The sequence below is a fragment of the Helicoverpa zea genome, chromosome 5 (assembly GCF_022581195.2).
Source record: "Helicoverpa zea isolate HzStark_Cry1AcR chromosome 5, ilHelZeax1.1, whole genome shotgun sequence".
NCBI classification, from domain to species: Eukaryota; Metazoa; Arthropoda; class Insecta; order Lepidoptera; family Noctuidae; genus Helicoverpa; species Helicoverpa zea.
The window spans coordinates 12,530,291-12,547,016 of record NC_061456.1 but is presented as its reverse complement, the minus strand read 5'-3'; positions in this window follow the sequence as shown (position 1 = coordinate 12,547,016).

Below are 16,726 nucleotides of genomic sequence, written 5' to 3'. Positions count from 1 at the left end.
GCCATGCATTTTTCTCGACCCAGATTACTCGAGCATATTAAATTCTTATAGACAATTGAAAATACTTGTGAAGATCTATGTGAGTTATTTGCGTTTCTTTTAAATTTCATATATAAAGGACGAGTTAAATCGAAAATCGATTAAATGTTTTTGGCAGAGATACTTTTAATCACATCAAGAAAATTCAATCAGTTGCAGAGAGTTGGAGTAACAATGATGAATAAAACATAAAAGTCCAACCACCATTTTATGAAAGCCACAATTTAAAGCGACCATAACAAGAATTAGAGCCCCATACATTGCCAAAAAGAAGCAAACAGTTATAAAACCCACACCATCAAACATTTTACAAGCACCAATAAAAACAATGATGCGGAACAATGGGGAACTGTTAGTTTTATCGCCAAACGTATATTATGCAATAATTCAAGCGGGGATGCAAGTGTTGAGAAAGTTTCGTAAACTGCTACTACTACAGTTCCACTAGTTCCCAACTTGTTCGTTTGGCTGACTTGCGAGTGTTGGTCCCGACGAAATTTCTAGAAAATGAAGTAATTCAGAAGTTTTGTGGTCGAGTTTTGCATCATTGGCGCTTGTTGAATCGAGGATAAGCGTTTTATTTTTTGGATTTATTACGTAGATGATAACATTTTTTTGGGAATTATATTGTCAAAAATCAAATCGTATGATAATTTTATGAAATGCATTAATTGACACAAACATAATAATGTATTAGTGCCAGTACGACATGTGCGAAAGAAATAGAATCGTCTGGACAAATCAAAATTTGACATAGAAAATTTAGATCTCTGTAAATAGAATGCACCTACGTAGTTAAATGAAAATAACGCTTTAGGAACACTATTACTTGGAAAATGTTAGTGTACAGAACGCTCTATATTAAAACATGCTGGTATTATCAAGTTTAAATGTAATCGCAATTCTATAACCTGTTCTGTGATAATACTCATATCTATAGCAGCTGTTAGTACACGTAGTACGTTAACAATTTAATAAAAGCAGCTTACAGATTCTGAGAATATTGAGCTAGTGACTGTGAATAATTAAAATTATAATAAGCTACAAGTAATAGAACGGAGAATAAGATAGAATGTTGTAGTAAAACAACAGATAGAAAATAAAGTAAGTGGTGATTCATAAAAGTTATTCGACGTAAGACAACATACTTGAAATGATGAGAACGCGAATGCAGCATTCATAAAATACAAAACACAATCTAAGTTTCACCACAACTGTTCAATCTTAAACAAAATTACACGATCATTTAATACAACATTTCTCGAGCACTAAGACTAATCCACTTAATTCATCTAAAACCTCTGGAGAAAAAACAAAAGATAAAATAATCCACTCAAACTTTACATTAGAAAATATTAAAGACCTGCTTCCAAAAATAATGAAAGCAACAATTTATTCTTTATGGAAATCGTTTACCTTTATAAGTTAGTAGCCAATCGCTTTGATCACGTTATCGAACCATTTCTCTTAAGTTATAACATCCTTAGTACCAAGAACAAGAATTTATGCATGCCAAAGTTATTCATACCGCTATCTCGAAACTTTGACCGTGCTCAGGTAAACTGATCCGATGAAATTTCAATTATGGCGAGGAAATGTTGAATGGAGAAAAAATCGTTGACGTAGGTAACCTGATAGCCATTAAAAATCCAATATAATTGACTTTAAGACTCTTTTGAAGTGGTCTCAAATTACTCGCTGGGGAAATTCGTAAAAATACATTTGTTTGACAAATTGTACTTTATTTACTAGAGATTGCCTAAATAAATGGTGCCTCTTCAATTTTTTTTTTACTCTTTAATGTTTAGCGGCTAGGAGCTGCTCGTGTTTATTTTTTTGCTCAAAGATGAATTTTATTTCTTCTCGTATAAATAAAACCTTTTGTGCATTGAATAATGTGTCGTAATAATATGTCTACTTTATTCGTTTACACACCCAGACAATATTTTTCAGACTGGACCAAATATATAGTACCTAACAAAAAATTGTCCAGCCCCAAATATATGACCCAATCTCAATTTTTGTTAAGGCTATTTTGTTTCTAGTGTTTTGTTTCATGTTAAATGCGAGAGAATGTTCCCAAGTTTCCAACATTTTTACTTTAGACCCTGGCAACGGGCCAGGATCCACCTTTCGGCTGAATTTTCTACTTAGTCGAATTAGTGAAAATTGATACTGACGTTTTAAAACAGAGCACTGGCAATGACGAGTTCTATGTACTTTATGTAACACTTTTATAACATTTTTGAATAAATTTATTTACATTTAACAAAAAGTGTTGCATTTATTTCAATGTGTTCGATTGTTACTTTTGTATCTGCATAGTAACATTTACCAAAGAAGAAACTGAACACTGAAACTTCATTTTTTTGCTACTTTTCTTACATATCCTGAAGGCCAAGCAAAGTACCTGAAACTACCTGACTAATAGCGGATCTTTCAATAAGGTGCAACAAAACCATCAAAACTGCACCTATAGGGCTTAATGCAGTAACGTAACATGAACCTAAAAATCATTTAAAAAATCATTATAACCAGCCTAAGTACTCTAACATCGTCCATACTGAAAAATGTGGCATTATACACTATGTCATTGACCACAAAATTCTTCCTGAAGATCTGGTTAGCCGTTAAAAGTAACATTCTTTTCGGTTCTAAGTTATTCCGCTTTTCACGTAAGCACCCCACCGATGCCTTTGATATACGGGTTTCAACTTCCAGATATTTGACCATCTTACCTATAAGGGAGGACAATTTTATTCATGGTTACGAAGATGACAAAATGACTTTTATAATTTTTTTCTCCAAAATTTGGAGCAGAAAACAGAACTGCAGAACTAGCTGGCTAGTAGTGAAGCTTTTTATATATTTTTAAATCTGAAATCAAATACCTCTCGGTGCTGTCAGATTAGCCAGGAGGTCTTTATTTAAGTTATGTAAAATGATATCAGATTGAAGTAAGTATGTTGTCGTTGCTAAAAGTAGATAAACTTTACTTTCTTGGAATTCTGAGGTAAGTTTTACTTAGAATAATCAGTCTATGTTTGATCACGCAATCGATCAAACCAGAGTTTATAATATAACTAGCTGTTGCCCGCAACTTCGTCTGCGTGGGCAATATAGAATAGTCAAAATACTACTTATCCCGTAGGTGCATTCTTTCACGTGACAGTATAGTTAGGATTAGCACTTAGCAGTCGCATAGATTCATTGATCAAGGTTGTGTTGTGGATGTGACCATTTATCTAAACAAAAGAAGTAAAGTTTGTGACGTTGTGAATATCTCTGGATCTAGTCAGCCAATTTGGAAAATTATTACGTATGGTGCGTAAGTAATTTTCACAGGAAACAGCTATAATCTATGTCTATATGCTTTGAGTCTGACAAAGCTGTCATTTGTACATTTTCTGCAGCTGCTGCGACTAATCAGAAGCCAGAAAGTCTGTCAGTCTTACCATGGATATCGTCTTGTGTAGTTGACTGGATTGAAGATAGGTAGATAGGTAGTCGCTCCAAGCAAAATATTGGTACTCAAACAGATTCGGTGACTGGAAGCCAACACCAACATAGTTGGGGAATAGCTGGATGGATGATAAAATGAGTCATCATCATCAGCAGGCGCATAGGGTAGGATAGTTTCACTACTGGGGAGAAACACTTGTATGACGGGGATTTTCTGTGCACTTACTCACTATGATAAGGTTGACCCCACATTAGGCGTGCGTGATCCTCGGGCGTGTGAGTAGCGCGGGCGTCGCGAGCGCGCTGCGTGAACGTCGCGTTTTGCTGCCCTGCGGCCTGTGTGAAGAGTGCAAGCGACGCGCTCGCGGCGAGCACGCGGCGCTCGAGTTGCGTTCTTACCCCTTCGCCCGCTATCCCCGCCGCCCGCTAAACGCCTTAGCAGTTAAACGTCAAGGAGAGCGGCGCGTGCAAGCCGCGAGCGCGCTGCAAATGCCGCAGGGCAGCAAAACACGACGGTCACGCAACGCGCTCGCGACGCACGCGCGGCGCCCGCGCTACTCACACGCCCGAGGATCGCGCACGCCTAATGTGGTGGCCTAAGCCGGGACTCCACCGAAATGTTTGCATTAGTTCACGAATAGGCAAAATGTACGTATCTGTGCGAGTCCACTTCATGTGTTCGTACTTGAAACCTGCAGTTTTGCCAAGATTTTCAAAATGTACGCTCGCAATTTGCTATTTCTTAGTGGAGCCAGCAAATCAAAAGAAACATAAGTGTTGTATACTGTGCGTCACTACCGCACACCGGGAAAATGTCGCTATTGCGGAGGACGTTTATATACCATATTTTGTGTCACACGTAAACAGGACGACAGTAAGTATCCACCGAAACACTGTCAAAGATCTGATGAACAAACAAATCAGACCTGACTTGGTCACCTGGGGCCAATCAGAGCTCTATGAAGCGATCATACTCTTTGGCTCCTACTGTTATTGTGGTTTCTGAAAATTTAATCACCTCATTCAACGATGAATGTAATTCTGATGGTATTATTAAGAACACTTGCTTAGCGCAGAAGCTGATGTTAGCAGGTCAAGTCTTTTGACTTCTCGAATAGGATACCATTGGTTTTTGTGCAATGCACACCTGCAATGCATTCTGGATTAGGATAGGATATAGGTGGATAGGATTTGCAACAGAGAACAATTCTGTCTTTGTGATTAAATGACATCAAACGTAGTTTTATATAAAAGGTGTTTTTTTAGACTTGGCTCGGGTCTTACTGAGACTGTTCGTAATCGTGAACAGTGTATTTGCGATCAGAAGTTGAAAGTAAACTTGTCTCTGGTATGCGGCGCGTAATTTGTACGTTTTCAGACGCATAAAGCATTTTACGTGTGTATGGTATTAAATCGAGAAAGCTCCCATTTCTTATCTGCACTTTGTATCTGGGCTTGTTTTTAAAGCTACAGAATCCTACATTACCTACCTCACGCTTAGCAGCGCCTGCGAGAGATAGATCCTCATTTCTTCTAGGATTAATTTTACATATTTTGCATCAGAAAAAATAATTAAGGTCTACTTAATACTACTCACTCAAAGTAATTTGTTTTAAGGCCACCACATTAGTGGAAGATAAGCTAAACTATGTTTATGAAAAAATCCTGATATGAACTCCATCTGTAACTTTAAATGATAAGTAATTGTTCCACTAAAGTCATCATTTTTGACATAATGTTCAAAAAATAATTTAGATGGCACCGTTTTAAATTTGGCCGAGAACTATTAATTTTCCTTTCATCAAGGTAATAATTATAGTTGGATTTTGATGTGGCACGGCAAACTGACAAACACAATTGAAATGTCTATCGAAAAATTACACTTCGTGTTAAAATATGGTGAATTACGGAAAATACACAACTCCATCTGTTGAAATAATAATCCTCTATAAAGAATGTATGGTAATATTGTCATTTACTACCTCGCTCCTCTGTCAAATTGATGATGTATTTTATTTACCACAGATGGAGCTACTTTAACCTTGGCTAAACAAAATTTTCATTTTTTTTTTCTTCGAAGTTACTTATAAAGGTGTGATTTTCTGTGTAAAGATTAATAATAGGCCGATCAACTAATATAAGTACAACATTCAAATGTACAGTTTTGACAAATAGATTGCGTGTCGTAATATTTTACATCTTGAATTCACAAAATTAATCATATCTTTTGATAGAGTGAATCAATTTCGATGAAACAAAAACTAAGTAATACCCCAAGTTACGTAGAATTTTTGTATATAAGCATTGTCTGCATTTAATTCGTAGATTTTACGTGAATCCCGAACAAACAAACAGATAAACAGACAAACAGACAAACAGACAAACAGACAAACAGACAAACAGACAAAAATTACAAAAATGATGGAAATGGGTTCTGTTAGTTATCCTTTAACATGCTGGTTATTTTTTTTGTCAATTTCTTCAATGTACAAAAATTACTTTTCTACAGATTTATTATATGTATAGATTACATAATTTAATTATTTTTGCACTACTCACACATAATGTAGCAAGTTTATACCTGCACGAAATAAAATATGTTTCTAGTAACTTGAAGCTACACGCTATATTTTAAACCGAGATTATCTTATCAGACTATCTAATAATCTTCCAGAACCTTCTACCACAGACTCCCGGAATCCTTCGAGTGTAATTGACTCTGCACAGACATACCAACATACATTATAATAAGAGAAAACCACAAACTAATTTAGATAGGTCAGTTTTGGGACAACGTCAACCACTTTGGTATACAATCTCATGTTGTTTAAAGTATAACTAAATAACTGTTCCTCTACTTTGTTAACCAAAATTAGGTACTTGAGGTAAATGCAAAGCTTCATTAATTCTAAGTTTATTATGGTATCGTTTTCGGTGAGATCAGGTAGATCAGGTAGTAATAGCGCTCTATAAAGGTGCTCATTCTAATATAACTACCGTCTTCCGTCACAGTATTACCTAATACACATTGTTGCTGTATTGTAGTCTGTAAGTCAGTGGTGGATTAGCCATATACATAGTAAGAGTAGCAATTGCTATAGGCTTCGTTTGCGTAAGATAAGCACCTTGTTCTACCTTAAGAGTTTTGAAAGTGCTGTTGCTTAATTCGGCACTGCCTGTATAATACTGTATATAATGATGATGTATACCTATATTTTACCTTCAACGCAGGAGTGTCAACGCTTCTCTGCTGCAAGTAGCCTAGTTCATACTAAACAAAACAAAAGTTGGCACAAAAGGCACGTTTTAACTGCAAAAACTTCAACAATTTGATTATGCTCCTTCAGAAACATAACTGCGATAAATAATTCAGGGGCCACATTTAGTCTTTGACAAAAACTTGAAACTGGGTAGACTCGGTAAAAAGTTGGGGAAGCACTGAGCACTATCTTCCTTAATGTTGAATGTACGTGATCCATTAAGGGGTAAGCAGTAGTGGTATCGTACTAATTTAATGTTCACGATAAAATATGGCGAGAAAAAGCAAAAATCTTAAGCTGTTTGAAATTGGAAACGTTTTATGATGAGATTTAGCAATGGCTGTTTTTATCACAGTTTTATTTTAGTGTCATTTATTACTGAATCTTTTGTAGTGATGTTACAAACATTATAAAATTTAATTAACAACTAGCTGTTGCCCGCAACTTCGTTTGTGTGGGCAATATAGAATCGTCAAAATACTACTTATCCCGTAGGTGCATTCTTTCACGTGACAGTATAATTAGGATTAGCACTTAGCAGTCGCATAGATTCAATGATCAAGGTTGTGTTGTGGATGTGACCATTTATCTAAACAAAAGAAGTAAAGTTTGTGACGTTGTGAATATCTCTGGATCTAGTCAGCCAATTTGGAAAATTATTACGTATGGTGCGTAAGTAATTTTCACAGGAAACAGCTATAATCTATGTCTATATGCTTTGAGTCTGACAAAGCTGTCATTTGTACATTTTCTGCAGCTGCTGTGACTAATCAGAAGCCAGAAAGTCTGTCAGTCTTACCATGGATAATGTCTTGTAATGTGACTGGATTGAAGAGATCAGATAGGTAGTCGCTCCAAGCAAAATATTGGTACTCGAACAGTTTCGGCGACTGGAAGCCAACACCAACATAGTTGGGGAATAGCTGGATGGATGATGAAATGAGTCATCATCATCAGCAGGCGCATAGGGTAGGATAGTTTCACTGACTCACTATGGTAAGGCTGACCCCACATTAGGCGTGCGCGATCCTCGGGCGTGTGAGTAGCGCGGGCGTCGCGAGCGCGCTGCGTGAACATCGCGTTTTGCTGCCCTGCGGCATGTGTGAAGAGTGCAAGCGACGCGCTCGAGGCGAGCACGCGGCGCTCGAGTTGCGTTCTTACCCCTTCGCCCGCTATCCCCGCCGCCCGCTAAACGCCTTAGCAGTTAAACGTCAAGGAGAGCGGCGCGCGCGCGCCGCGAGCGCGCTGCAAGTGCCACAGGGCAGCAAAACGCGACGCTCACGCGGCGCGCTCGCGACGCACGCGCGGCGCCCGCGCTACTCACACGCCCGAGGATCGCGCACGCCTAATGTGGTGGCCTAAGCTGGGACTCCACCGAAATGTTTGCATTAGTTCACGAATAGGCAAAATGTACGTATCTGAGAGAGTCCACTTCATGTGTTCGTACTTGAAACCTGCAGTTTTGCCAAGATTTTCAAAATGTACGCTCGCAATTTGTCATTTCTTGGTGGAGCCAGCAAATCAAAAGAAACATAAGTGTTGTATACTGTGCATCACTATCGCACACTGGGAAAATTTCGCTCTTGCGGAGGACGTTTATATACCATATTTTGTGTCACACGTAAACAGGACGTAAGTATCCACCGAAACACTTTCAAAGATCTGATGAACGAACAAATCAGACCTGACTTGGTCACCTGGGGCCAATCAGAGCTCTATGAAGCGATAATACGCTTTGGCTCCTACTGTTATTGTGGTTTCTGAAAATTTATTCACCTCATTCAACGATGAATGTAATTCTGATGGTACTATTAAGAACACTTGCTTAGCGCAGAAGCTGACGTTGGCAGGTCAACTCTTTTGACTTCTCGAATAGGATACCATTGGTTTTTGTGCAATGCACACCTGCAATGCATTCTGGATTAGGATAGGATATAGGTGGATAGGATTTGCAACAGAGAACAATTCTGTCTTTGTAATTGAATGATATCAAACGTAGTTTTATATAAAAGGTTTTTTTTTAGACTTGGCTCGGGTCTAACTGAGACTGTTCGTAATCGTGAACAGTGTATTAATTGCGATCGGAAGTTAAAAGTAAGCATGTCTCTGGTATGCGACGCGTATTTTGTACGTTTTCAGACGCGATAAGGCAGCTCCCATTTCTTATCTGCACTTTGTATCTGGGCTGGTTTTTAAAGCTACAGAAGCCTACATTATCTCACGCTTAGCAGCGCTTGCGAGAGATAGATCCTGATTTCTTCTAGGATTAAGTTTTCATATTTTGCATCAGAAAAAATAATACTACTCACTCAAAGTAATTTGTTTAAGGCCACCACATTAGTGGAAGATAAGCTAAACTATGTTTATGAAAAAATCCTGATATGAACTCCATCTGTAACTTTAAATTATAATTAATTGTTCCACTAAAGTCATCATTTTTGACATAATGTTCAAAAAATAATTTAGATGGCACCGTTTTAAATTTGGCTGAGATCTATTAATTTTCCTTTCATCAAGGTAATAATTATAGTTGGATTTTGATGTGGCACGGCAAACTGACAAACACTATTGAAATGTCTATCGAAAAATTACACTACGTGTTAAAATATGGTGAATTACGGAAAATACACAACTCCATCTATTGAAATAATAGTATATAAAGAATGTAAATGGTAATTCATTGTTATTTACCACCTCGCTTCTTGATGTATTTTATTTACCACAGATGGAGCTACTTTAACCTGTACTGTTTTGTCAAACAGATTGCGTGTCGTAATATTTTACATCTTGAATTCACTAAATTAATCATATCTTTTGATAGAGTGAACCGATTTCGATGAAACAAAGCCTAAGTAATACCCCAAATTACGTAGAACTTTTGTATATAAGCATTGTCTGCATTAAATTCGTAGATTTTACGTGAATCCCGAACAAACAATCACTTTCTACAGATTTATTATATGTATAGATATTGCATTCATAACTAATTTCTAAATGGATATCAAATATCAGATATCAAAATTTAAATTCTTTTGTCAAAATAATATTGTAAAAGCTTTTTTTAAGGATAAAATGAACAGTACTTTAATTATAATATGCTATGCTAATTTTGATCAGCATAGGTACCATTTATTTCCACCTGAAACAAAACAAGTCATAATCGCAAATTCTTTACCGATAGGTATCCAAACTCTATAGGATGATCTAAAACCTCGTTCAAAAAGAGACCTACAATCAATTCGTTAACGAGAACACATTAGTAGAAGAATAAAGACTATTCGTTCGTCAGTACACAAACATACACAGTTAGTACACAATAAAGTACACAAATAGCTTTCTATAACAATAAAAACCGGCCAAGTGCGAGTCGGACTCGTGCACGAAGGGTTCCGTAAATTACAGTTAAATCAACCTATCTCAAAAACTATAAGAGATACTTTGATCAAACCAAAAATCGTTGAAAGAGTTAATTAGCATGCATCACCTCTATTTTTTTTAGAATTTTATACCCCGTAGTTATAAAAATAGAGGGGGGGGGGACATACTTTTTACGACTTTGAGAGCTGATATCTCAAAAACCGTTCACTTTAAGAAAAATGTTTTTTAGAAAACTTTATATCATTTTAAAAGACCTTTCCATTGATACCCCACACGGGTATGTACATCGAAAAAAAAAATTTCATCCCTCAGTTACATGTATGGGGGGCCCCACCCCCAATTCTTTTTTTTACTATTTAGTGTCATATTTTTGTAGCGGTTCATACAACACATATTCCCATCAAATTTCATCACTGTAGTACTTATAGTTTCCGAGTAAATCGGCTGTGACAGACGGACAGACGGACAGACGGACAGACGGACATGACGAAACTATAAGGGTTCCGTTTTTGCCATTTTGGCTACGGAACCCTAAAAAGGGCCCGTAAAGTGAAGCCACTGGATTTTGTTGTAGCCCAATGGTGGTGGCGTGTTTATAAAAATAAACGCCTCCAGTGTATACGGAATTGAATTTGGTATGTATGGGGTTTTTTGGTTAGAAAGGTTTTTAGGGACATTTTTTTGATGGGAGGAAGTGTTTTGGTAATTAAATATGCGAGAAGAATTACTAAGATTACAATGAAGAAAGTAAGAGTAGGTACTTACTGCCATTTTGGAAATAATGTCATTGCCAGAAAGAATTAAGAGATATATCCTTTTATTATAACTGACAACAAGTCACAAATTGGGAAATCAGAAAAATAGCAATAGTTTTCTTTATAGAACTTAGCCGATACACTACAGTAGTCTTTGACAGAACTACATATAAAATGAACCTACTACCGCAATTTTGGGAGTATGATCGACCTGTGTATCAAGTGTCATGCATACTTCTCATCTACAAACTTCATTGCCTATGAAACCTAAGTAGGTGGCTCCGTCGCAAAATGTCCACTTCTCAAAATGTCCACTGGTCGCAAAGTGTCGTTTTCTCAGAATGTGTCTTTCGCAAAATGTCCACTTCGCAAAATGTCTCTTTCGCAGAATGTCCACTTCGCAAATTGTCCACTTCGCAAAAAGTCCCTTTCGCATATTGTCCCCTTTTTATTTCTGATTTTCTTTAATCAGAATTTATTTTAGCAATTTACTTTCACACATATCATGTTCGACGTGTGTTTATTTGTATCGATATAGGTAAGCAAAAAAAAAACAGTACAAATCAGATTTATTTCTTTGCATAATCGCTTGATTTAAAGTAATTATATTAGCAACATGATTGTTATTAACTAGAAAAAAAAATTGAACACACTTTAATTACCTACCAACCGTTAACTGTAAAAAAAATACTTTTCTAATGTCAAATTATTTCGACTAATTGAACCTTATATTTTTTATCAAAATAAATGTCAACTTTTCTTCTATTGTGCTGCACATTTTTAAAAAGACTGTTCCTTATTCCTCTATCCCAGTATTTACTTTCCTTTTTCAACTTAAAGACAAACATATGCAGACTTGGTTGGACGTCCTGTATTAACGCGTCGGTGACAGCCTTCCAAAGCATTCGTTGTTCGATGGCGTTGAAAAGCACAACTGAACAACTGGAATCATGATTAAAGTAAATCAGAAATAAAAAGGGGACAATATGCGAAAGGGACTTTTTGCGAAGTGGACATTTTGCGAAGTGGACATTCTGCGAAAGAGACATTTTGCGAAAGAGACATTCTGAGAAAACGACACTTTGCGACCAGTGGACATTTTGAGAAGTGGACATTTTGCGACGGAGCCAAGTAGGTACGTAATTACATAATGTATATGACAAAGAAATCCTTGTGAACACGGGCTGGGTTCTATTAGATTCTCTTCTACCAGGCGCCCACTGATGGCCAGATGGCCAATTATTTTGACGTGCTCATCGTGTGGCTCCCTAATTTGTGTATGCCTTTTGTATGCAAGCTACATGGCAAAACGTGTGTGAAGCACGCGGTATTTTTCATATGTGATACCAGTTACGCAAGTAAAATGAAACGGGACTGAAAAAGGCATACCTATCACCGGCCTTTTTCCGAATAGAATATTTTAAAATGCTGTAGAAAAGTTTTTGAAAAAATGGAGGTCTCTGTTTTCGTAGAAAAATTTTATAACATCAACTAAAATATCTTCCAAATATTCATCGTTTGTGAGAATAATATGTAAGGGATTTACATGTCGATGTCGACAACCGAAAGTATCGCACAGCCTCGGATTTTCCTCAAAACTCCCAATCTTGTAGATAAACGAATCAAAGTTCAAAACTAAGTGTATTCGACAAAAACTAAAACCAATTACATTTTGTGGTCGCAAATCAAAACATAGTTCACAAATCATAGCAGATTGTCATCGCGGACAAAAACAACAGTAAACTATTTATTACGGCGGCCATCTTGTCACCCAATCCGCTAAGGCTACAACTGTGTCAATAAATTGAAACTTCTTAAGTTTTTGTCGATGTCTTTATCGAGTTTTGGGACACTGTGGAAAGAGCTAGAGATTATGTTTTAGTGTAAATCTTCATGCTCACTATTCAGTGAATAATCAAACGTGAATTTAGTCAAACAGAAACCCTACGGCTGCTAAAAATACCTCTTTCATAAAACAAATAAAAGCTAATCAATCCCTACTAATATTATAAATGCGAAAGTAACTCTGTCTGTCTGTCTTTTACGCTTTCACGTCTAAACCACTGAACTGATTTTAATAAAATTTGGTACAGAGGTAGAGTTGACCTTGAGAAAGAACAAAGGATAGTTTTTATCCCGGACTTTTGAAGAATTCTCTTGGAAAAGCAATATAACCGAACTCTACGCGGGCGAAACCGCAGGCGAAAGCTAGTAAGTTAATAAAACCGAATTTCATATCTCTATAGTAAACCAAAAACAAAATCACTTTATGGATAGTGTAAAATATTATTCAAAACCCGTATGAGTGACCAACGCCATCAATTCAGAAAGCCGCAATGACCCATCAGGGGTTTTTAAAAAACAATTTTCATCATAATTTAGGGCCGTCAGTTTTTTATTTCACGCTGCAAATTCGGCAACCTACATTTTAATATCATAAATCGACTTGGTTGTTTTGCTCATGCTGTCCCAGACTTTGATTTAATAAACTTGGCATTTATTGCCTGCGGTATATTGCGGTATTTTTTTTTTTTTTGGAATTCGATTGGAATCGCTATTAGGTTAGCAGATTCAAAAACTTTTTTACAAAAAAATTAAACCGGCTTCCAAAAACACTAAAAAGCAAAAAAAAAAACTAATTTTAGGTGCATCGGCCTATAAGTCGGTGTCTAATGGATGTTACTAAGTTAATTTTGCCACCGACTTCTAGGCCGATGCACCTAAAATTAGTTTTTTTTTTTTGCTTTTTAGTGTTTTTGGAAGTCGGTTTAATTTTTTTGTAATTTTTTTTTTATTTACAGCTTTTCAGTGATACAAATACTTGTCACTATCCATATAAGTGGAAAGTTCTCATCAATACAAAGAATATAAGCCCAAATACGAGGTATTTTACATATTCAGTTGTCGAGTTCCCTCGACCTTATCTGGTCTCCATCATCATGTCAGCTCCAAACCTTCACTGTTGCAAAGGTCTTGTCAATACAAATAATATAAGCCCAAACACGAGGTAGTTTACATATTCTGTTATCGAGTTCCCTCGACCCTCTCTGGTCTCCATCATCAGGTCAGCTCCGAACCTTCACTGTTGCAAAGGTCTAGTCAATTCAAATAATATAAGCCCAAACACGAGGTAGTTTACATATTCAGTTGTCGAGTTCCCTCGACCCTCTCTGGTCTCCATCATCAGGTCAGCTCCAAACCTTCACTGTTGAATAGTGCTTTCAGGCATACGCCTGAGTGTCAAGTTTTTACCTTATGTATGCCTACAACTTTCGAAGGTTGCCCTCGATTTCTCAGGGTTTCCATCATCAGATCCTGACATGACTATGAGACCAACTGGCAGCTATTCCGCGTCGAACAAAAAAAGAATCACGTAAATCGGTCCATAAACCTCGGAGTAATCGATGTACATACATAGAAAAAAAAAAAAAAACATACCGGCCGAATTGAGAACCTCCTCCTTTTTGGGAAGTCGGTTAAAAATACTACCGCGACTAATAAAAATAATGTTAATCTGGATTGCAATGGAGGTTTCGAGCAATGGGTTATACGATTTAAATATTTTCAGGTTTATGATTCTGTATATCAGCTTTCAATAAAAAGTACAGCCTAAAATCGTAATTGATAATACATTTTCCCTCATTATAAGGGACTTAAGCATAACTGTAACTTCTCAACAACAGTAAACAACAATTACCATTTGAAACAGCGAAATTATCACTTCAAAAACATTTGTTCCTAACAACAAAACGGTCCTCAGAACTGAATCAAGGCATTTCTCTAAACTCAAATTTCTTGACAACACTTAGGCATAAATCTTAGTCTAAGTCAATCTAAACTCCAAACAATCTGTTATTGAATAATTGAAAAGGTTGTGCTAGACTTATTAATTTCTATAAGCCGAAATCTACGTCTTTATTTAGATCTGTTTTCTTAACATTTGATATTGAACATTCTTGAGGTCTTCGTTACGGTAAAGTTTGGAAGTAGGCTAAAGACTTTTATTACGTAGGTGCTTACTTTAAAGTTGACATAATGATGTCCAGATTGAAAGGGTGAGATTTGCAGTATTTTTTCTTTCAGCAAGATAGATTCTTTAGATAAAAGATGGCGAAAGACGATCGAAAGTCCTGGATTTTTCTCTTGACATAAAAAAAGACTTTTGCATTTGAATATTTTTCCGAAGCAAAACACCGAAACATCAGCGTATTTTCGTACTTTTCACCTGATAAATATGTATGCATGGAGGGTAAAAACGTTAAACATCAAGCATCGTAACCATACAAACACATTATCTAACTTTTAACCGAAAGGTAAGGTTGAGGTGCGGATGTCAGAGGCCGGATGTCGTTAAAACTAACGTGCCTTTAAACCGACTTCTAAAAGTGGAGGTTATTTACAGTTTGCGGTATATGTGTGGGTATTGTAAACACTGTAAAAGTTGTTTTGGTCAGTAATAAAATACCCTAGGTCCTTTTGTTAGTAGAATAATCATAAACATGTCAGAACAATTATATTACATAGCTAATATTCTTAATGAAAATAAATAAAATATTATCCCTACTAATATTATAAATGCGAAAGTAGCTCTGTCTGTCTGTCTTTTACGCTTTCACGTCTAAACCACTGAACTGATTGTAATAAAATTTGGTACAGAGATAGAAGCGGAAGCCTATAAAAACAATGCTTAAACTCTTAGGGGATTAAAAACGCAAAATTTCGGGTTCAATACTTCAATATCTGTGCAAAATTTTCTCTATATATCATAACTTCAACTTTTTTTGTCACGTGACTCGGGCATGGCTGATACCCGCTTCTCGCTCAAAAAGGGGCCTGTCCCTTTCAAACACACACTTGAGGTACACCCCATAGCAAACTTCCCTATAGCTTGGATTTTCAAGTGTTATGGTTTTCGAGTTGTCGAGGTTAAAGGCAAATGGTATTTGACTGACAGTAGCATATTTTATGAGACTTTTTGGTTTTGCACGTGTGAATTATTCCAGCTGTGGTTTTTAACAAACGCATTTTTTTATATACTTATAATTTTTGGGAGAGTTTGGAGAGTTTGTTTCATAATTTCTTCGTCCCGGTAAAAACACATAGTAAGTGTTAACGGGCGTTTTTGGGAACTGTGTTTTGTGAACTTGACCTTCAAAAAATGCTGATTTTCAGCTTACTTTGAATAAATTCCTTTTGATTGTGATTTTTTATTTAATTCTAGATTTTTATAGATACTTCACAGCAACGGTATTTACATGTAAAAAAATATGGTAACTTAGAAAACTCCAAAAATTAAAGGCATGGAAGATTGAATAAGGTATACCCCTAATACCGGTAATACTTCCTCGAATACAAAAAAAACTACGTGAGAAGTTTTATGATTGGCTCGAACTTAAACTGAATTTGAGAACAAGAATTTCCGTAACTCAATCATATGATTTGATTTAGTGAGTCCGGTTCACAATTTGATTATCAAATTGCCTTTATTAAACGTTCTACTGATTAAACTTGAGCTTCCTAGTTGGTTTTAGATTGGTTAAGATCCTAGTACAATGTAATCAGGAAATATAATATTTAGACAATTATTTTGGGGGAAAATCTGTTGAGTTGTATCTGTTCAATTGAACAAACGACTGAAAATTGTCGTCTTAGGGTCGGTTCATATCTGACGGAAAATGTGTCGAGCATATCGTAAATGTATGGACGACGCACTAACGCATCATCGGTTAGGTGTGAATGATTGAATAATTTACCGTATATTTGTCAGTTCTAGCGTTACGCGACCGATAATACCGACCCTTAATCATCATCAAATTCCTGGATGTAGCATAA